This window comes from Geospiza fortis, unplaced genomic scaffold (genome assembly GCF_000277835.1).
Source record: "Geospiza fortis unplaced genomic scaffold, GeoFor_1.0 scaffold166, whole genome shotgun sequence".
NCBI classification, from domain to species: domain Eukaryota; kingdom Metazoa; phylum Chordata; class Aves; order Passeriformes; family Thraupidae; genus Geospiza; species Geospiza fortis.
The window spans coordinates 10,200,832-10,223,504 of record NW_005054310.1 but is presented as its reverse complement, the minus strand read 5'-3'; the positions used below and the strand labels follow the sequence as shown (position 1 = coordinate 10,223,504).

Below are 22,673 nucleotides of genomic sequence, written 5' to 3'. Positions count from 1 at the left end.
TGGCGGTGAGGGGTGGTGAAGTCCCCCCAGGAGTGCCAGTCCACGGCGTCCTGGTCCTCTGAAAGTCTGACTGCGCAACGGGCAATTTGCAAAGGCTTCGGCAACCTGACGGGTTAAATCAAAAGGCTACATCGCTCGCCTTCACAGCGCAGTCCCAGCGATATGTAAATAAGCACTACTGCGGGGAACGCAGGGCACACTCTTTTTCCAATGGGAATGGTGAATGCCTGGTGCCTTTTTCCGTCAATCCCATTCTTCGGGTGTCAGCAGTTCTGTGAAATTACAGAGTACATGACAGAGGTCAAGGTGACCTGTTTGTTGTGGGTTTTGCCAGTGTAGCAACAGACGTAATGACGTATTCGTAACGTTTTTAGGACTGTATCATCCATTTCAAGGCAAGCGCACAGATTCCGTGCATGGTAAAGTGCCCTACATGCGCCTGATAAATGCAGCAACCATCTTTATGGATGTGATCTGGTTGTCGTGGACAGTACAGCTTTTAAAGAAGTTTAAACCAGATTTTTTAGCAAAATAAAAGTTCTACTTTACAAGGGCTTGATTTTTTTTCCTAGAACTATCCTCATTTTATATGGAAAACGATGATGAGGCTTTGTTGCTCATTTACTAGAAGAAAGATTGGTAAAATGCACCCAAGAAGAAAAATTGCTCTATTTCTAATGGCCCCATTATTGGAACTCTGCAACATGCGAGTGCAATCTGCACTGCTCCAGAATATTGAGTCTGTAAAATTTTACCCATGCAGTCTGTTTGCTGGTTCAAATGATCTGCTTTTTTCAAGTGGTTTTAAGTAATGCCTCACTGATTGAATTATAATTTTCCTGACTTTGTAATTGCCAAGAATGTCCTTGGCAAAACATACATAGAATGTGTTTCATCCAATTTTGAAATGTATTTTGTAATCGGAATAATAAAAGTTAATATTCATCAGTTCCTCCCACCATAGTTTCAACGATTCATTTGTTTTCATTGTCATGCTTTTCTTTCTCTCTTTTTTAAAGTGTTCTTTTGTTCTTTTTCCCCCTTTCCTTTGTTTTTTCATCCTCCTTATCCCTAACTCACCCTCATTTTTATATCTTCCATTTGTTTGCTTTTTATTTTGTTCTTTTGTGTGCATTTACACACTGGAAGGTTCCTTACAAAGTTTGAACATTTAGGATAGTTAAGAATAAACTTTTTTTACTTTTAGTCTGGAGATTCTGTTCCTGCTTTGTGTTTTAAGGTTGTTTTAAAGGAAACTGTAAGTTTGTTGTTAGTTATGTGTTGTAAAAATTGGATTGTGTTCAGTGACACAGATAGAACTTACCTAGAGTTTTCAATTTGTTATACATGGAGATAATGGGGGTTTTGTAGCTGAAGAACTATCTGCTGTGCACCTTCTAAATGTCAGTTTGCAGTGGAGAGCTATCTATAGATTGACACCTCACTGTAACATCACCTGTAATTCTTCACCCTGTGAATGGTTTCCTTTAAAATTTGATTATTTGTTTTTATGTTTAGACAAAGAACTAGCTTTCAAGTGCCTTTTTTTTCCTCTTATGTTTTAGCAAATGAAAGGCCTTTATAATATGGGAGAGTTTTTTCCCATGCTATTTCTTCCTACGTATAGAAGTAAATCATGAGAGATACCATAAAACTATCTGTAACACACATCCAGTAGAGTCATTTATGTTTATGGTATGCATGGAAAAGTTATGTGTACAGTAATACTGTTAAAGTCAAATCCGTTCACAGGGTTTTTAGATAATGCCTCCTAAATTGCCCAAAGGATATCTAATGAAATATGTAATATTTCAAAGCACTCTGTACTAATAGCTACATAACATTCATTTTGTCTGTGCCTGGCATGAATAATATAAAAATCCCAACAGAGTAGGGATCTACATTGGGTGAAACCCTCAGCACTGCCAGGAGTCTGGGGAAGGATGGTAATGGAGAACAGTAACAGAGACCTGAGAGCTGTGATGTGTCCTGAATGAAACATCTGCACTACTGTCTACATGACAGATGCAGTTTGTCACGAGGAAGAGCTGGAAGCATGAGTGAGTAGGGAAAACCAGGATTCATGGTTTTGCTGCATAGACTCAGTGGTCCACAAAGATGCAGGCGGGGCTAATGGGTTCCATCATCCTTCCAACCAGTTTGGTTCATGATTCTTACCTCACATGGACTGCCTGTAGTGTGCAATTAATGAAATTATAGGTTCTGATTGTATGCTTTCTTAAACAAAACTTCCACTGAAGCCAAGAGGAATTACGAGTGCATAAGGAATGCAGGATTGCATATCCTGCCTCTTGGGCTTTGTGATGGTGTGTTGGAGCTACATATTAAACTTGGTTTAAGCCTTAATTTTTTCCCTCTGTGTTTATTCTAGTCTAGTTTCAGTTTTGCAATATGAAAACAACAAAATCACTATGTTAAAATATAAGCAGCAGTATTCTTTCAAAAAATTAGTACATTTACTATAATTATAACTTGGATTTAAGCCAAAAACAGGGATCAATTCTGAGTTTTAAAACCATCAGATTATGCTGCTGTACTGCAATAAACTCAAAACAGTGAAAGCTGCATGTGATATGTAGTACTAATAACTCCAAGAAACTGTCAGCCTTAAATGGACATTGCCTGCTGCTATAAAAATAGTTATTACTTAATATTTTTAACTCTGTAACATTTTTAGGAGTTTTAAAAATAGTGTTTCTCTGTTAATCTTGATTCATCTTTTCCACTCAGCAAACTCTGATGTTTTTTCCCAGTGTGAAATTTACATAAGTTTTTAAGGTTGTGGTGTTTGTTTTGTTTTTGTTTTTATTTTTGGTTTATTTTGTTTTTGTTTATGTTTTGTATAGTACAAATCTAGAAAAGCTTTGGAAATGGTATTTGTTAATTAACTGAAACTCTTACCATTTTGTATAAGCCATTCCACATATTTTTGTTTAGATTCTTATGGGAATAAGAGCTACTATTTTTGTTCTTTTACCATTTGCTGGTGGCAGAGAGTATAATTTAAGATATGCATTTGGATTCCCAGAGATGTTATTGCCATTACTACAGCAGTCTGTGCATCAGTATCATTTACTGTGTCAGTAGATCTTGGAGGACATTTTTTGCCGACCAAATAATGCTTCATATCTTTGGAGAGTCACTTGCATTTTTGTGTCTCCCTTAAAAATAGTGTAAGTTTAAGAAATTAGATGACATTATCTGGGCAAGTTGCTATGCAAGAGGTGTATGCAGAAGGGAATAAAACTGGAACAATTGTGTAGTTATGAAGAGGTTTCTGTGCTTTTACCAGACAGGATAATTGTGTATGCACTGATAAGGCAAAGAAAAAGGCCAGTTAGGGCAGGAGTTCAGCAAGCGCTGTATTTTGATGGATAACAAAGTCCCAGTGAACCAAGAAAATCAGCTCCTCACTTTGTATTTCTTGTCAAAAATACCATGAAAAGAGGTAGCAATAAAAACATATTACAACTGGATCTCTATTCTGTAAATTCATGTGTGTGCATATGAGTATGCATTAGCCTTGTATTGGTAAAATTGCTGCTATTCCTAAACATCTTGAGGACTGGATCCTACTTTGTGGTAGACAACCATTACCTACTGAACTTAAAATTATATTTTTTATCTCCAGTGCATAAAGCACAAGAATCATTATTTACAGTATTGCAATAGGTCCCTAAAAACTGATACTTTGTGTCTGATAGTGACCAGTAGAGGATTTTTCTGTGGCAAAGGTAAGAAAGAGGATAGGACCATGCAGTTGAATGTTTGAGCAATCTGATGTTTAGGATTTGGGATTTGCTGAAGCAAAGGTTGTATCCATGTGTTTGTATTTCATAATTTCTGGTACTCATCCACATGAAATTGTTGAATCACTTTTGAACCCATGTTTGCTATTTATCATAAGCAATGACAAAACTTACTTAGGCATTTACAAAAGCTTCTTTCATTTCTAATTTTTTTCCCCCAGACTTCTTCCTGATCAGTTCGTTTGATATCCCCATGTTTTGCACAGTAAGAATTGGGCTTTATACACCTTTACTCTGCGTGGTGTGGTTGTTGTTCTTGAAGTCGAAGAGTCCTAGTCAATCTGAGAGAAACTTCAGTTCCCTTGGATTCCTGTTGTAGAGAAAATGAAGATTGTTCAAGATGTTTTAGGTACTCTCTCCTTTTTTAGAGAATGAAATTTAGACCTGGAGTCTTTCATAAAATGTCAGCAAGCAGCTTTTACCTTGACTTTTTTTGCAGTTGTTCTGTATTCATGTTGATGTGTGTTGTTCTGCATGTTCTGAGGAAGGACTTCTCCCTGACATTTTAGACTGTTTGCTGTAGGTCTGAGTATTCTAAGTGGGCTGGTGTCCATGTGTAGAAAATTTGTAGCCATTTACTTTTTAATTTTGAAAGATGGTTTTTAGTTGTGAATAATTATGACTCAAATTTACAAACCCATTTCTTGTAGGAAGAAAAAAATCACTCTCCTACCTTAATGTGTACAGTTTTTTGGTAAATAAAATGAACATCTTTAATCAAAGAAATCTTCATGGATCAATTGCTGGCAAAAATTAGGAATGGTTAAATAACCTAGTTTATACACTCTTCCTTGTATGTGAAGAGAATATTTGAAATAAATTAATGAACAAAATTATTACATAAATTCTGTGTGGTGGTAAGGATATTTTTGTTTGTATACATACCAGAGAATTTATGTGCTTGGAAAGACATCCCCCTCCTGTTTATCTCCTATGTGCAGAGTAATTTTACAGACTAAGGATCTGCTGAGTCACACTTTCACTGAATGACTGACAGCCCTGTTCCTACCAAGAACTGGTAGATTTCCTCGCCTGCGTATCAGGCGAGTGGTGTAACGCCCCTCACTTAGGAAATGAAAGTATGACACAGCATTATAAGTGACCTCATTGAAAATGCTGTGAGCAGCTGAATGGAAATGTGTTTAGGCAGCCATGTAGGGCAAATCCACACCTATCCACATTAATCTATCCACATACTGGCAGTGGTGATTTGCTATTAAGAAAGCAGTATAGTAATATTCATTTCAATGTGCTGAACTAGCAGTTTTGCAGTGCAGTTATTCAGAGGAAATTTTGTCTGAATATATGAGTAGTAATAGATCTGAGAGAGACATGGAGCTCTCTGTTGGCAATGTTTGCTGAGTTTGGAAAGATACGTACATAACTAGAGTAATTAAGTCTAAGCCTAAATAATCTACAGTTTATAATACCAATATATAAAATGTATTGAATGGTTTGTGAGTCCAAAATAAATTACAAGGAGCTGTAAATATTGTCTTCCTCTAAAAATGTAGGAAGGTTTTGTTGTAGAACCATAAATATGTTCAATGCATTTATTTCCCCTTACTATATGATGTTTTAAGTTGGCTTTTCCTTGAATGTTTAAGTACATGCTTGGGGTAAGACAAGCTGAATACACATTACACTTAAAGAAATATCTGCAGTTATTACTTCCTTTAAAATCCTTTAAGTAGTTCCTTTATGTTGCTGCTAAAACAAAATTATTCCATAAACAGCACAGCTCTTCACATTTCATTTAGCCATTCATTTGCCTTTTTGTTAAATATATAGGTATAATATTTTAATAGAGATAGAAATCTACCTTTAATCAATACCAATTTTACTGTCATTTGGCACGTAAGTACACATTTTTTGAGGTTTATTGCACTACTGTGGTATTCCATAGAAAGTTTTTTCCTGGCATTCAGCAGTGAAAGAGTGACTGCACTTATTTGGTTGCTGCTGTGGAAGTGCTTATTACATCACTCTTCTGATGGCCTTCTTTGGATTGCAAACAGATTATGATATGATTCAGGTAATTTGGATTTTCTTGCAGCCCATAGGTACCTCAGTTGCCATTATACTGAGACTTCACTGTGTGGGAAACATAGTCATCTGAATAGGCAGATAGTCTTTGTGTGCATGATTTTGTGCATGTACTACAGTTTTTGCACCACTAGATCTGATGGATTTCATGTTGCTATATTTTTAATGGAGGATGTTGAAATAATGTCTCTGGAATTTGACACAGGATTTTGACATGCCATACTAAGAGGCATTTCACATTCCTTGTGTTATGACATCAAAAAGTAACTATAAATTGTGCAAACTATCTGAAGAATTTTAAAATACAGGTGGTTCTATAAATAGCTAGCATGTATAGAATACATAACAATGAGGTTTTTTAGTTCAACTCATGATTGGCACATATGTGGAACAACATATATAACTGACACCACATCAAATTAAGAAACACAGAAAATCTAGGTCATAGAGCCTCCTTTTCATTCCACATACAGACCTGCACAGGTAAGCACATGCAGACAAGCTTAAGGAGGTGATACTGGCTTCTGTTAATGAGTAAGGAAGCTACAGGAAGGAATAGAATCCTTTCATCAGAAGTTTAACATAAAAAATACAATATGGTTACATATTTTTAAGTAGATGCACTAATAAATGTCAAAATAGGTAATGTATTTAAAAAGGGAAACATGGTTTTAATGGAACTTTGGAGTCAATTGTGGCTAGTGAATGCTATTATGAGATACAATTTTTTTCCTTTCTGTTCTGATTGCCAAGGTATTTTTATTGTCATGTTGGTTTACAGAATTCCTCAAGGTCATGATCTAATTTGATATGATTTTCTGATAACAGTCTGAAATGGAAGAGTCTCACAGAGAAACAAAATTGTTGAGATAACATAAAACAAATATGCTACAGGATGAAAGAAATTTGGTTAGGTTTAGGGTTAGGGTTAGGTTAATTATTATATCAGTGTACTAGACATAGCCATCATTTACGCTTTTCTCCCAAACTTTACATTCTTTATTTTGATATTATTGGAATTGTATGTAACAAATACCATTTGTGGTCAAATAGAAACTTGGTGATCCTGACTGTGACCAAAATTATCTCAGAAAGTATAAAAATTTAGAATTTTTTTTCTCTTACAGATTTATAGGGCAATATCTGTAGAGAGAATAACTGACCTGTGTTTCAAATAAGTCACCTATGTATAAAAATCATGTAGAAAATTTAACAGAACTGACAGTGTTTCTTTTCCACCCCTCTCTGTCTGGTTTCCTTACATGTAGGCAAGTAATGTTTTGTTCTGTTGCTCTTTGCTGCTTCACTTTCATTCTGTATCAGGTCCAGGACCATTAGTCCTCAGATCAGACTGGCACATTGTCAAGACTTAATGATAAAGAAAAACTGCTCTCTTGTTTTTGATTTTATGAAAAGTTTTGAAATGAACCTATAGGAAGGCTTGACAAAAAAATAGTGAGGAAAGAGGTGGAGGAAGGCTTATTAGGAGTCACAGAGAGGTTAGAAACTCATCTAGAGACCAGATCATCACTTTATTTACTAAATTTCCATCGAGATTCTATCATGGACCCTGTACTTCAGTACACCCTAGGCTGAGTTCTCTCCTGCACATGTATAATCTTGTTGCCAGTCACTGGTGCAAAATGATCGTACACCATCTTCCCGAAAATGGAAGGACCATTGAGTGTAAGACTACCTGTGACTGACACAAATCCCATTTGGTCTCATAATTCCCAATGGTCCTTAAGGTCTTTGCAACACAGAATGGGCCACACCTCTGCATACCCCTTGTCCTGTCAGTCCTTTGCTGTTGTAGCAAATCCCTGCAAGGCACAGGAGGAAGAAGCACAGGGCAGGAAGGACCTGAGTGCTGCCTGGCCATGAGCTAGTACCAGAGTCAGGATGTTGGCCCTTTGCTTGAGAGCTGGCTTCTCTGGAAACCTCCCTCTGCAGGTGAATGAGTGGTGAAATCTGTGTTTTCTGCAGCCTCTAGCTGCCCTGCCCAGCTTCCTTGGGACTCCCATCCACACCCTGCCTGTTTAAGCTCATGCCTGGACGTTCCATTATTGGTCGTGTACGTGGATCTGTGTCCAGCTCTGTCCCTTGTAGTGTGGGTTTGCTGGCTCCCTTCCTGGTGGGCCCTTGAACTACACTGTAGACAGCATTGCATCCAGCCCTGTTTCCTGACTGGACCTTGAACTCACATGATAGTCAGCCTTGGCCCTGGTGCTCTTCTGCACGAACACCTGGCTGCACATCCTGGGTGGACCATGGACTGAGTTCAATACCTGTGTCTGGGTCTGTTGGTGAACTGCACCCCTGCAAGGCCAGGGTGAGGGACTGCCCTGGTGCTGGGGATGCTGGTGGTCTCTGCCTGCCTGTCTTGGGGTTCCCATAAGCTTCTAGCTCATCCTCCCTTGTGGCAAAATGTATCTGTGTTGTTTCTTGATAGTGCCTAACTTCATTGACCAGCTTGACAAAAGCATAGCCTCAGACCCAGCTTCTGATCTTCATGATACATGAACATTTTTCACTCCTAGACAGATGGTACAGCTTCATGCTATGTGGCTGTACCTTTCATGATAACTTTCAGTACATGTAGCAGAAATAAATGTTTTTTTCCAAAATTTTATAGCCCTTCATGATAGCTTTTACAGCTGTAAGGATTTTGTATTTACACAGTAATGCGTTGCCCATAGTCAAAGACCTTCACCAAGGATTTGGCCCCAAGCCTTGCAGTTAAAAACAGAAAGGTGTGTGACTCTCTCACCACAAGCTTTTGCAGGTAAACAAAATATTTTCTTACTCAGTGCTACATTTGAAAAAAAAAAGTCTGAAGCTCCAGCTGTTTATGATGAAGATGATATGGTAGTAGATTGTGTTGTTCTATTTTTAAATGCATGTCTCAGTTAATAGGTTTCTATGTGAGCATGTAAATCCCAGCATTGAGGAAACAGACTTTGCATATTAAAGTATAGCTCTTAGTCTTTCCAAACAATCATAAATCCACAAGCTAAAAGCATTGAAGAATAGTAAGGTGTTACATTAGTTTATAGAGTGAAAGACATGCCAGTACATTTATTGTAAAATCTTATTTCAAGTTTTCTTCCTTATTATTGAATGAATTAAAGATGGAGAATTATACTCCAATCGATTAAGAGTTCTATGCAAACACTTTTATTTTTAAAGCACATAGGGTTGAAGAACTTTAAAATATTTTCTTACCAGGTTTCATGGTTATGTACATACAGATAAATAAACATTATCATATGTAGATGATCACTGCTGTATGAGACCATATAATTATTTAAAAATATTCCAGGGGTAGAAGTTACAGATATTCTTGTTTTTGTGTGCCTATAAAATGTATGCAGCTGCAGTAACCAATGTGTGATTCTTTTAAACTTTATCAGAACTTGTATGACTAATTTAGCCTTTTATCTATCTGTGGATAATCATGTAGAAGCTAGGCACACAGGAATGCTGAACAGATAATATAATTGGTAGTGTAAATCTGAGTGGGCAGGCAGTTGGATTTCCTTCAGTCAGTTCTTCCTAGCCACGGTCTTTGAAGCTGTAATCCTTCTGAGCCAAGCAAGGTCTCATGTTCCAAACACATATTAATGTCATGATAAGAAACTTGCTGTGGAAAGGTTGTGCTGCGCTGGGGTGTTACTGCTCCCACAGCCAAACTGGCTGGGAAGTTTCCTCATTTTCTTCAGTACAAAGTCAATAGGTTTCCAGGATAATTTTAAACAACACAAGCTGTTTTGCATGAAATGCATAAAGAAAGTTCACATGTCTTTCATCAACGTCAGCTCTAGGCAGAGTATCATTCACTAAATTTGTGATCACAAACATCTGGTTAGTGGTAGCTGTTCTTGCAGCTGGGCTGAGTTGAGATCCACGGTGTCTGCAGGGGTGCAAATGATGGGAAGAGGAGAAGACACAAAGGATGATGGGATCTGCTTTACTTTTTTTGTGGTTTGACTTCATTCAGTGGGGCATGTATGTCCTGACAATCTGTGGAGCCAGCAGGTTCCTCACAAGCATACAGACATTAGGATCAGGACTCAAGTTCATGTTTTCTCACGGCCAGTGCTTGGTAAAACATTCTAAACTTATCTTTCTGTTTAATTACTCAAATACAAATATTACCTTCTTTAAAACTACTGAAGCTGCAAGACAGTGAAGACTAACAAGACTCTTCATTTTCTTCTGACAAATGAACAAGTGTTGCTTATGCCAGGCAAGTTTAAAAGATAGAGGGTAAGAACTCTCAAATTTTAAATTATTTTTTTCTAATAATTTTCTTTAATTTCTACAATCAGATAGTGTTAATACTGTGTCTAAATATACAGGCAAATAGTTTCCTGAGATGAGCTGACATAGGCTTTCATAATGAGATATGCATTCTTAAGTGTAGTATTTCACTGTTCTCCTGGCCTATAAATAAAAAAATATGTGGGCAGTAAGTGATATTCTTGTCTTTCTCATTTTATAAACCTCCTATTTCCAATGGAAATTAAACATTAAATAGCTAATCTTTGGTCTTCCTGTACTGCTTCTGATCTTTATGGTAGTATATTATTGAAGAAGATGCTCTATATTTCAGATGTAGTAAATAGTTACAGTGAAATTTAAAATTTATTTATGTGCTTCAAGTTACACAGGAGCTTGGTCAACCAGTTAGTCTTTTTTTTTCTTTTTTTTCCCCCTGCATATACCAAATCTTAAATTCTGACTCTATTACCTCCATTTTGGTGGTCCTTCCTTTCCTTCCCTTCCTTTATTTCCTTCTATCTTTCCACCTGACTCTCAAACATGTTTTCCACTGTGTATGTCTTACAGACTTTTGTTTTAAAGCCCAGCTTGAATGTTTATCAAAATCACATTGTAAACTTTGTCCTTCACAGTTGCAAAGCATGACATACTCTTCAGGGGTGGTTCTCTCCCAAGATAACAGTTGTGTGAATGGAGTGCAGATCTTGGCTAACACTGAATGTTACCATACCAGTGGTGCAGGGCAGAGTCCATACTGAGGCATGTTTTCTGCTCATAGACTCTTATTGCCTGTAGCTCATCACAGATTTTATTCCAAACTATCTGTGCAATCCTTCCTCTGAATTAAAAAGTCTGATTATGACTTCCTCTGCATGGGCACTAGTGAATGAAATCAGCGACAGAGATGTTCTTTCTGTACAGGAGAAGTGTTTGACACAAGGCTTTGACAATACCAGGAAACATTTTCCCATGTAAAGACATAATTAAGTTAAAACCCTTGTTAGAATTTTATCTAGATGAATTAAAAAAAAAAAAGGGGAACACCAAATCTTGAGTCCAAAGAGCTGGTTCTGGTTAATTGGAAGCCTAAGGAGTCAGTCTCCTTCCTTTGGTGGGTGGTAGGAAAATAGTTATAATAATTAATTTGTTCTAACACGGTAGCTAAAATTCTTCAGAGGGAAGAAAATGTTACTTTGAAGAATGAGGTAAATACTTTATCCTAAAATGTTTTGTCTGTGGAAGAAATAGTTATTTTTCCTAAAATTTGTGGATTCATTTTGTCTTGAAGCAAATTCTTATAGGTCTTTACTATAGTACTCATATACAGCTATTAGGCCTTAACAGTGATGAATGCTGTGAACAATCATCTTGTTAGTGTTTCCTCTCTTCATTTTTTTTAAGTTTAAAAAAAAATTTAGAAAAACATTATTCTTCCTAAGAAGTCATATTTCTATTTTCTACCTTTTCTCACAGTTAGTATAGACATGTTACCCTTTTTTTTAATTTAGAGGTAATAATTTTCAATTGGAGAGTATTAGGTTAACTTAAGCATACACTGAAAACAAGGTTCCAAATGTGCAGAAATGTTTGTATTTTGCTTCTGGAGCAATTAAAAAGTTTTATTGAAAGTTGCATTAAAGGAGTCATAGAAAACAAAGTAGCTCTTAAAAGACATCTAGTTCATCCTCTGTTCTCAGGACATGGATGACTAAATCATTCTTGGCAGAGATTAGTCTGGTTCTCCCTTTGTTGTAATTTAAGTCCACAACTGTTTGGTCTCTGCAGTCACCTTTTACACATCTGAAGACCATTATCATGTCTCCCCACAGTCTTCTCATTTGTAGGTGGTAAAGAGCCTGGTCCTTCCAATGTTTCCCAGACTCAGGGAGCTCTCCCTGTTTTCTTCTGTTCTCTGACCATTTGATTCCTGGCATACCTGGAAATAATGCTTCAGACTGAAGAGAGTACTCCATCAGAACAAAGTCTTTCTACTGATCCTTTCTGAGGATGATATTTACTTTTCTTGCAACCTTGTGACATTGCTGGCACATGTTCTTCTCTGACCCATTGCCATCTCTGATCCCATTTCTAGAACTTCTGTCCCTTCATCCCCATCTTATATATGTTCAGTCAGTTATTCCCAAGTGCTGGACTTTGGATTTGTCCATAGTGAAACACATCCCATTTGTTTAAGGACCACATGCATCTTAATTTTGGTAATGCATCCTCTCTAATTCTTCAGTTCATCCTTCTGAGCTCAAATCCTATGGTCTGCATAGGACTCACAGCTTTTCCAAGCACTGCATCCTTTGCAAACCTGACAGGAATGCTATTAATTCCATTGAGCAAACTACTAATGAAAATACTGAAAGTGCCATATCTGGGACAAGTAAGGTAAAATGTCACAGGTATGGAATGTCCTGGTCAGTGACTCTTCATTGCTGCAGCTCACAGGACAGGTGTGGTGTGGACAGATGGTTGTTCTACTGATGGGCCAGGACTTGAGTGAGCTCAAGTGAAATTGCATCAAACCATTTCAGTTCTGGGAGGTCTGAGTCCCTTCTGCAACAGCGCTGATGAGGGTCCCCATAAAGCCCAAAGCCAAAATGCCAATAACCTGAAGCATCAATGGCTCTTCCACAGGACCAGAAGAGTTATATTTGCTCTGGTCCCTCTGTCTTTATGCTTCAGGATGTAGAAATCATCTCTATATAATCACGCTAGAACTTTAAAAAAAAATAAAATTCATAATTTAAACTGTTTAGTGAAAAATTAAATTGAGTTTGGCCTAGTTTCTCTAAAAAAGAAAAAAAGGAATTCTTAAGTGGGGGGAAGAAAAAGAGAGTTAGAAATGTGAGCAGAAAGTAGAATATCGTTGGGACAAACATTCAGAAGCTAGAGGTGTTGTGCTCAGAGTAAACCATGGTGTTTAAGTTTTCCTATTCAGGGAAACTCTTGTTAATTTTTTCTTTTGAAAACATAGATTTAATTTTGCTCCTCACTTAAATGCTACAAATGGCATGCTTCATTAGGAAATTGTATTTTTCTCAAAAAATATTGATGAGGTTTTTTTGCTTTCATCACTTCTTCTGTGTGAAAATAAGCCATCAGATATACTTCAGCTTCAGAGTAGTTTTTTTTAATTTCATGTGTTTTAAACTACATTTCTGTTACAGTTGTTTTTTTTCAGTAACTTCCAATAAATAGATACAAGAATGGTCTTTTGACAACATATTTTGTTGTGAAAACTGGCTTTCTTTCTTAGAGCTTCCTGTAAAATCTCTCCTTATCCAAACTCGTGATAAAGATGAATTTGCTGTTCTTGCTAACAATTATTGCACTCTTTTCCAAGGCCAGTTACAAGAAAATAAATATTTTGAGCTGTATGTGCACTTACCCTTTCTGTCATTCGGCTCAGCATATGAAACAGTTGAGATCCACAAGGAAACATTTTAATATGTTTTGCTATCATCAGCCTTGAAATTAGCTGCAAAAATAATGCACGCTTATACTTAACTCCTTTGTTATAGGCATGGCATGACAGGATTCCTGAGACCAAACTCAGATTTTTGCAAGGGCTCTTTAAAAGTACTTGCTCATTTAATGGAAGTAAAGTTACCAAATACCACACCTGCTATGTATTACATGGTTTCTAAAGTATAGCCCTGTATTTCCTTTGAAAGGGGGTAAGGCATGGAAAAATTTCCTTAAAAAATGATGTGTCAGACAGGTAATTTTCCCTTAAGCTATAACTGATTCATAGAGGCTGATTCTTGCTGCTGTGTTACTCAGTGAACAACACAGCCCGATATAAAGCATTGTTTTGCTTTATGTTGATGTTTTTCTTGACTGAGTGGCACTGCATTGTATCAGCATAATAAAACCAGAATCATCCAATAGTATCTCAAACATTAGAATAATTAACAAGTGATTTTGGGCATAAAAATACTGAGTTCTTGCACAGGCACAGTTTGAATGGATTGACCTGGATTTAACTCAAGGTTTGCTCAATACAAGACTAGTTTGAAGGACAGCAAATGTAGTTACCAAATCAATGACATATGACCACAACAGAAGCATATTTGATGGAAAAAGGAAATTGAGAAATCCAAGACAATAAGATAAGGCAGTGGTCTCTTCATGGTTTATTAAAGTTAGGAAATGTGTAACCTAAGAGACTAACTTGTCCCATATTTTTGCTGCTCTCATTCAGAGCTGGTATTTTGCAGTTCAAGCAGTATTGTTACTTGAAATGAAAAGTTGAAACTTAAATTAATATTTCCATCTTTTTTTATTCTATCTTTGTGATGTGTAAATGAAAGTTCAGACTTCTTTTTATTGTTATTCTTCCATCTTTTACCCTAAAACCCACATGCTGTTTGGACTGGAACATTCTTTTCTGCTTGTTCCTGAGTACCAGGTGCTGTTGACTGACTGAAAAGCATGAGTTAGTAACAACGAAGGGTTAGGCCTGATTTTGTTAGCCCATATGAAACTAGCCCACCTATTTATGGTATCTACTGATGGGGTGAAAGGACTGACTTACAGAGGCTTTTTTTTCACCTGCCTGCAACTTTCTTCCAGCTGTAAATATCCCCCTACCAAGCTCCAGTCTCCATCAGAACTGAATGTCTGGTTACTCACTAACATTATTCTGTCAAAATTATTTGAGTGACATTAAATACTTCCTAGTGGGAGATTATAAAACAAAGAAAAAATAACCCCTGAATCAAATTTGATAGAACTGGGTTAGAGGAGACTATGCACACAGTGGCACCTCACCGGGATGGAGACCTGAGAGAGCAGCTTGGGGAAGCCTGGATGGGGCACCACTGACTCTGAGTGTGCCACAGACAGAGAAGAGACAGAGAAGTTTGTCTGACAGGCCTTTCTTTAAATCTAGCCTCATCTTCAGTGCATTTTTCAGTTAAGAAAAAAGTGTGAGGTGACAGCAGCATCTGTGAAATAGCAGCATCAAAGCTTCTAAAGGAACAAGCATTCCCAAGAAAAGCAGGTATTTTTTAGCTATAACTTTTTAGGCTTTGGAGTGTGGGGAGATAAATTTGTAACCTATTTTAATGCCTGTGATTAACTTGTCTCTGGAAGTCACAGCTACTGCTTAAAACCATGGTGACTTCTCACTTTCACTGAAGGTTTTATACAAACTTGGAGCACTTTTTCCACACCTCTGCAGGGCTGCTCCCCAGCCACTGGAGGGTATTTCTCAGGACGTCAGTCTGTGCTAAGAAGATCATGCCAGTTCAAGGAATCCTGCCACCTTGCACTCCTCCTGCTCATCTCTCATCCTGCCCCTACAGCACAATGGATTTCCCTGTCCAGGCTTTCTCATGACCTGGGCTCTTTCTGCAATTCACCTCCTCAAAGAGCCTCACTAACAGCTCCATGAAGGTTGCTGTGCGGGCAGCAAACTGGTGTGGTGAAAGAGCAGAAACCCAGGGCTCTTAAACTGGTTTTGCTGTGGAAGCCAGTGACAAGTGAGACAATCATTGAGACAATAATGTCTAAAATTACTGTAGAAAAAATATGTTAAATATTCTGGAAATTATTTGGAACATTGAGGATGACTGGGTACAGGAGGGACATTTTTTCAACTTTTCAAAGGCAAATGATGCAAAAATATGCACATTTATTATGCTTTCCAGCATGACAAAACATGAGCATCCAAATTTTGTCTTTGACTTTCAGATCCAAAGAACACTGTGTATGATGTATTAAATCTAATTATTGTGGTCACTTGCATTTGAAATTTTCTACTTAGAAGCATAAGAAGTAAAGCATTGAATTAGCATTTTAGCATCTGTTAAAAATTGCTCTTATAAAGCAGCTGTTTTAACCTGGCCCAGAGTGTGGGAACCACTGCAGCTTTGTTCATTGGTGAAAGTCATGTCATTTCAGGTAAAGTTTTAAAACCTGTATAATCCAGGCAACAGTGAGTTCTTTTGTACTGTCTCTTCCTTATTTGTGAAGCTCCTGCTGCAAGAGAATTCCAGGAATTTGAAAGTGAGAACATTTGAGATCACCTATAACATCAGCAATAATCATACTTCAACTGGCCAAACACTGATTTATAGCATTCTGTGTAGGCAAGAGTCCAAAATACTTCAACCATCTTAAAATATTTCCAAGAAAATATCTGATTTTAATAATGACTATGCAGTATGTAGGAAACATGAATACTAGAGGTTAAGAGATCAGCAAAGAGTTCTCAGCAGCACCGATTTAACACAGGAAGTATTGGGAAAGTCTAAGATTAAACTGTTCAGCTAAAGCCAGAACGGAAGCTGAGGCAAGAAAAAGAAAACATGAGTTTGTAAATATGATGACATCTCTGTGCCAGGAATATGAGCTGCAATAGTTGTAAAACCTAGGTACAAAATGTTCATTATAGATTCTAGAAAGTAAGCCAGAGTTGGTAATTGTGTCACCATAATTCATCTATTTCCCCTTTTGATTAAAAAGTCAAGGGAGTGCAAATGCAATCAGATAAAGCACATGGTAAATCACATACTCAGAGTACCCCCTTTAATGGAACATAATAATGTGTCAATGAATTCTTTTCAGGTTAGGCAGATAAGGGGTTTTCTTTAACAGGTAAAATATTGCAGAGTTTTAAACTAAAAGAAAAGCATGTTGTTCTAACTTGCTTAGATCTAGAACGCATCAACTATTTAAAGAAGCTGAGGAAAGTGTCATGATCATCTCTGTGCTTTTACATGAGGAGAAATACAAATGCTGCGAGAAGCTGAATTATGTGGCTTTCACTCAGGAAAGCTCTCAAGCACGTGCTTATTTTTAAGCTCAGATATTCCAACGAAAATCACTGGTGGTGCCTCAGCAACTTGCAGTATCAAGTTGTTAAAATGTTTCACGTTTTGGTTATTTTCACTATCTTGCACATGTGCTGTAGATTCTCCTGCTGCAGAGCAGCAAGCTGCTACATGTCTCTTGTAACTGTGGGTACAGAGGAATTTACCATGTAAGCGTTTTGTTTCATATTTTGTGAACTATGTGCCTTCACCTCCAGTCTTTGCTGTAGATTCATTGTAGCACAGAAATACTGCGGAACAAACAGAAATTCAGTGGAGGGAATGAGGGATAATGCTTCTTTATTGTCGGAAGACATTTATTTGTGGGAGACTTCATGGAGCAAGAGCAATTTATCACAAGTTTTATTGCTTTGCATGTGAGGTTGGGTAACGATTTAATGAAACTCTATTGTTTGCTAACTGGAGTCATGGCATTTTGTAAAGGAGAGGGACATTTTATGTAGTAATACAGAAATAGTCTGGCTGTCATATTTGTAAAGGAAATAATCCACATTCATTTCTTAATAATAAGGGGGCTTGAGGTTATGCAAGTACACCAATGTAAGATGGTGTTTAGCTATTTAAGAGACAGAGTATTGCATTATTTTTCCCCTACTTCCTGTTTTGTTCATAGTAGATTAGCATTTGCTAATTCATAGTAGATTAGCATTTGTTTGCACTTGCAGCCTCCCGCTTCTAGAGAAAAAGAAATTATTTTTGAGACGTGGAGAGTTTACTGCCTGCAATATATAAAACTGTGGTTTGCTCATATTTTAGTGCAGCCTCTACCCATATTCTGTGTTCAGTTAATACTTTATGAAGGAGAATAACATCCTCTTCTCCTTCATTGTTTCTGTTGATTCTGTGTCTTGGGATTTTAACAGGAAGAGAGGCTCCAGTTTAAAGCCAGAGTTAGCGACTAAGGGTTTCAAAAATACAGGCTAAGCAATTACCACAGAAATGGCCAGAGCAGCTAGTTTGACTGCGGGTATAAGATTTTCAAAAACTTTCCTTTAAGCAGTGGTTCTGGTTACAGCTGACTGTAATAATCACAGTTAATACTGATTTTCTTCATGGCATCCTGTTTGCAGCATCTGGACAGGCAGAATCCTGATTTCTGCCAAGGACTTCCAGGCAACACAGTAACAAGCAAATGCTAACACTGCTGTCAGTAACAGAGAAATTATCACTATAATTTAAAAGACTGCAAGCTAAGAATAGGTGGACCTATATTATTGGACTTTTCCTTAAAAATGCAACAGAAAGTAAATTCTGATCCAAAATCTACTTATTTGGTTTCTGCATGTTGTTTTGATGCAGCAAATGCTTCTAGATGTACACAAATCTGAAAAAAAGTGTGCTAAAAATCAGTACAAACCTTACTATTTTTTCATTCCCCCGCCTCGAATGTTTAAACCAGTGCAGAGCAGCCAGCACTGATATGCTCCTGATCATCTGCTGGTCTGCAATGGGGTGCTCTGCATTGGGGCACAAGAAAAGGATTTTATTTTACAATCTGGGGAAGCAGTCGTAGTCTTTCAAAATATGGAAACCTGAATCACTGCAGCCTGTGAACTACTCTACATTTTGTGACTCAAGAGGGAATGAATAAACTGCATCCTCTGTGCATACCAGGTTTTGGTGCAACAGCGGTTGCTGACATGAGAATGCGTCTTCTGTTTACTCTTCCTGTAAAAAGTGTGTTTTGTGATATTTATGCCTCCAATAACACATTTACTATTCTTTGGAAATTACCTTGCTTTATAAGTGCTCAAGTTTTCTTCAACTTGGGAGATGCTGATAGACTTTAAATTACTTGTCTTTAAGGAAGGAAGCCAGTTAAAAACCAGAGACTCTTGATCCATCTTTCACACAAACATTATGGTGTTGTTCCAATGTCCTGGAATGGATAATATCAGATAAACCTCTTAGATTTCAAGATGCTTTTGCATGAGGAGGGGTAAGATTTCAGGCTTGTGCCATTACTGATGATGTGCCACATAACACAAGCTGCGTTTAAAGTTCTTCCTGCTGCTGGTGATTGCTGGCCCTGGAGGTTGGGCTGTTACTTCAGAGTAGCTGAATGAGCCAGTATTTCAACTGTGTTTATGATGAGGAGAATGCTCAGTATTTGTGCTGAGTATTTTACAATATGCACCTATGTTGATTTTTGGTTTTTTTTTTCCTTAAAGAAATCCCCATAAACTGTTTACAGCTATCTCAAATTTCTAAGAAAATTTTCTGGTCTCTAGGTTCTTCACAACTATTGAATTGCTTATGTATTTAGTTAAAATTAGCTTCTTAGCCTAATCAGTTCTCTCATCATTGCACATATTTGTATATTAATGGTAAGTGAATGCAAATGGGAGCATGATGACACCCAAACAAATTTAAATTGTAATTTGCATGAATCCTGTTTGAAGGTTTGGCCTGGTGTTATTCAAAATGCTCTGCTTCTGAATCAGAAGCCATAAACTTACAAGAGACGGTGCTGGAAATAATCCATGGACATCTTGTTCTTATTAGACAAGGGCTAAATCACTCTGACAGATTTCAAACCTGCTGAAATATTGTTCATTAAAATCTTGATGTTGATTTCAGCATTACTGGGAGCACATTTTACTTATATCTTTAAGGATGAATATCAAAAGGGAGAAGACAAGTATAAATGATGAAAAACAACGTGGGAAAAGAGTCAGAGAGCTGACAGTGTGAAAAAGAGACCCACTGGGAAAGCAGCAGAGAAAAAAATCACAATTTTTGTAGTTATGTCTGTTTAGGACTGAGCCTGTGCCAAACCTTGGACTTGGAGGCTGTTCTGTCCTTAATACATTGCACATGATTGTCTGTAGCTAGAAAAACATTTTTTGTGGTTTTAAAAAATTGAATTATCCTTATATGAAATAACATAAACCATGAGTTTAAATGACAGCGTAAAAAGAAATTAAATTCATTTTGTAAACCCTCAGAGAGTTTAAAAATCCCTTAGGTTCACAAAACTTCAAAATCCATAAGATTAATTTATTCCCATGAGTAAGACACCCAATGAAGTTAATGAAGTTTTCATCCAACTTTTTCTATTTAGCTAACAGATTCTCCTTTCAAGATATGTTTGTGTTAAGGACAAGGTCCAAAATACCCATTGACAGTTCCTGTGCAATCTAGATAGAAGTTGGCCAAGGAGAGAGATTATAAAACCTGGGTAACTATCAAAGGTACAAGACCGTGGGCAGTTGAGTATTATTATGAGTGTTTATTTCAACAGCTATATCTTGTTCCAAGTAGGCTCATTTGCCTTTTAGGATCTGAATTTTTATCCATTGGAAGCATTTTTTGTGTCTAAGCTCCAGAGAGGGTGGTCTTCAGTAAAAAGAATAAAATTGTCTCCTGCTGGCTGCCTGTAAGTGCCCCTCTCAACAGAGCTTTTTAACTTGTTCCTCAGGAATTCCAGTCTCCATCCTATGTGATGTCCAGACTCCCAGCTTAGTACCTTAACAAACTAACTGTGTCCATTTTTCAGAGCTTGGACTGCTACTGAGCACAGTGGAGCTGTCTCTAAGTGTTACCTTCAAAAGGCTTGTGGCACTCAAACCTGCAGTGCCATGTGTCCCCAAGGTAAGTAATGCCTGACAAGTGGGCGCCAAAGCAGGGGCGTGTGTGGAGTTAATGAAACAAGCTGATGTGAATAGTCAATATCAGTTGACTCTGATAATCTGGAGATACCATGGGGCTGGGTGAACATAAGAATGGCTGTGCTAGGTCAGAGCAAGGATTCACACTATGGTGTCTGTGATGCTTATCTGGCAGGGAGGCATTCTGATTGTGAAGGTGGTTTTTGAGAGGGAGCCTCATTACTAGCACTTCAGGTAGTCTGACACCTGCAACTTCCCCAGATCCAGGGAACTTGACTTTAAAATTTGTGATGTGGGAGATTGTTTTTGTTCTTTATCCTGAATTAAAAAATACTCTTACCTCCAAACTACCAGCAAACTTAAGCGAATGCCTTCATTTAGGGAAATTTAGGAAGAGGTGATCTGGTTGCCACTTAAGTCTGTATAAACTTTTACCATCTTTGATGTTCCTTGCAAGGAATTCCACCCGTTTAATGAGAGCTACAACTTTTAGTTCTATTTGAATTCTTATTTGGAACTTCATTTGATAGTGCTCACTTTTGAATTGGTAGATGCAGTACAAATTTGGTGCCAGACTACCCTCTCCATGACACTTGTGATTTTGCACATTTCTCGCATATTCCTCAGTCATCTGTTTCTCTGACTAGAGTCCTAATCATTTGATAATTTTTTTATTTGGTGCCATTTCAGACTTCTGATCACCTGTACTTTCTTTTTACCACATTTTTTTTTTTTTTTTTTTTTTTTTTTTTTTTTTTTTTTTTTTTGTTCAGAGCTGCATTTCTTTATTCAGCTTTGGAGATATCTCTAGATTGTAGGTGGAGCCTTCCTCCAGTCAGAAGTCTTCCTTGGTGACTGATTAGACAAAAATGATATTTAGTGACTAATTTTTCTTAGGACACATTTATGTACACGCATCAGTGTGAGTATATGTGACTACTTGAGATTTACTTCACCTGCTCTTCTACCATGGATAACACAAAGTTCTTTACACATTACTGTACTAGGAGCAGGTTTGGAAGCTCAGGTGTCCTTCTTTCCTGGCCACTGTATGACCCAGTATGTGCCTGGAGACTCACACAGGCTCTTTCTCACACTCAAATTACAGGATCATCACTTCAGCCATATGCAGTGTGACTGCTTCAGGGACAGCCTTACCACAGCATGGCTTTGCCTCCTGCTTCAGGCCATCTCTGAGAGATGGCAGAGGTGGGTTTGTGTTTGCTTGGGATCTGGGAGCAGGTTTTCCTTATCATCTGCAATTGCTAAAGTATTGTGTAACAGGACTCCTCCTCCAAGTGAAACATCTGCTGCAATACTTCCTCCGCTACTTACTCCTGTAACAGGGAGTGTGTGCATGTGCCACACAGCACTAGGAAGTGTGCCCAGTGGCACTGCAGGTATCAGAGGCCATGGGTCACAGAGCAGTTTATGGTGACTTTGGATCACGTTCAGGCGATAGTGTACTGAAGAACTCTGCTGACAAAGGCATAGGTGCATGCAGGATTAGAGGGCAGGAAAGACAGAATCCTAGGATTTGTTTGGCATTGAATAAGTGTACAAGGTTAACTTGGTCTCCATAAAATATTGATATTGCACAGAAAGTTGTTGAGCAGCAATTGCATTGTCATCAGCATTATCAACATCCTGCAGCACTGTCAACCTGCATAAGAGGTCAACAATATCCTAGGTTCTTGATGTGGACTGTTTCCAGTGAAATAGTTATTTCACTGGAAACTATCTCTTTGGGTTCACAGAGGTGGTATTACTGTTATTCCGGTGTAATTAATGGACTTGGGGAGCAGAGGGATTTAGAATTGTCTAAGCCAAGATCACTCAGAAAGTCTCTGACAGAGCCCAGAAGTGATGCCTGCCGCCTGCTGCCTGGAGTCCCAGTATCATATCTGACCACCAAACTAACTTCCCTCCCTCTCTCCCCCCCTCTCTCCCTCCCTCTCTTATGCTTTCTACCATTCTTCTGAGAAGAAAAAAAATCACTTGCAGGGAACACAGAGGAACATGTTGATGGTTCATGGAACTGGTTAGAATATTTT

General features: G+C 37.7%; 1 non-coding gene across 1 annotated transcript; it reads left to right on the top strand.

The window, feature by feature from the left end:
• Positions 1-20,779: 20,779 nt before the first annotated feature.
• On the top strand, positions 20,780-20,940 carry LOC115947715. Its single transcript, XR_004081569.1, has one exon. It is a non-coding gene; the product is annotated as a U1 spliceosomal RNA (small nuclear RNA).
• The last annotated feature ends 1,733 nt before the right edge of the window (positions 20,941-22,673 follow it).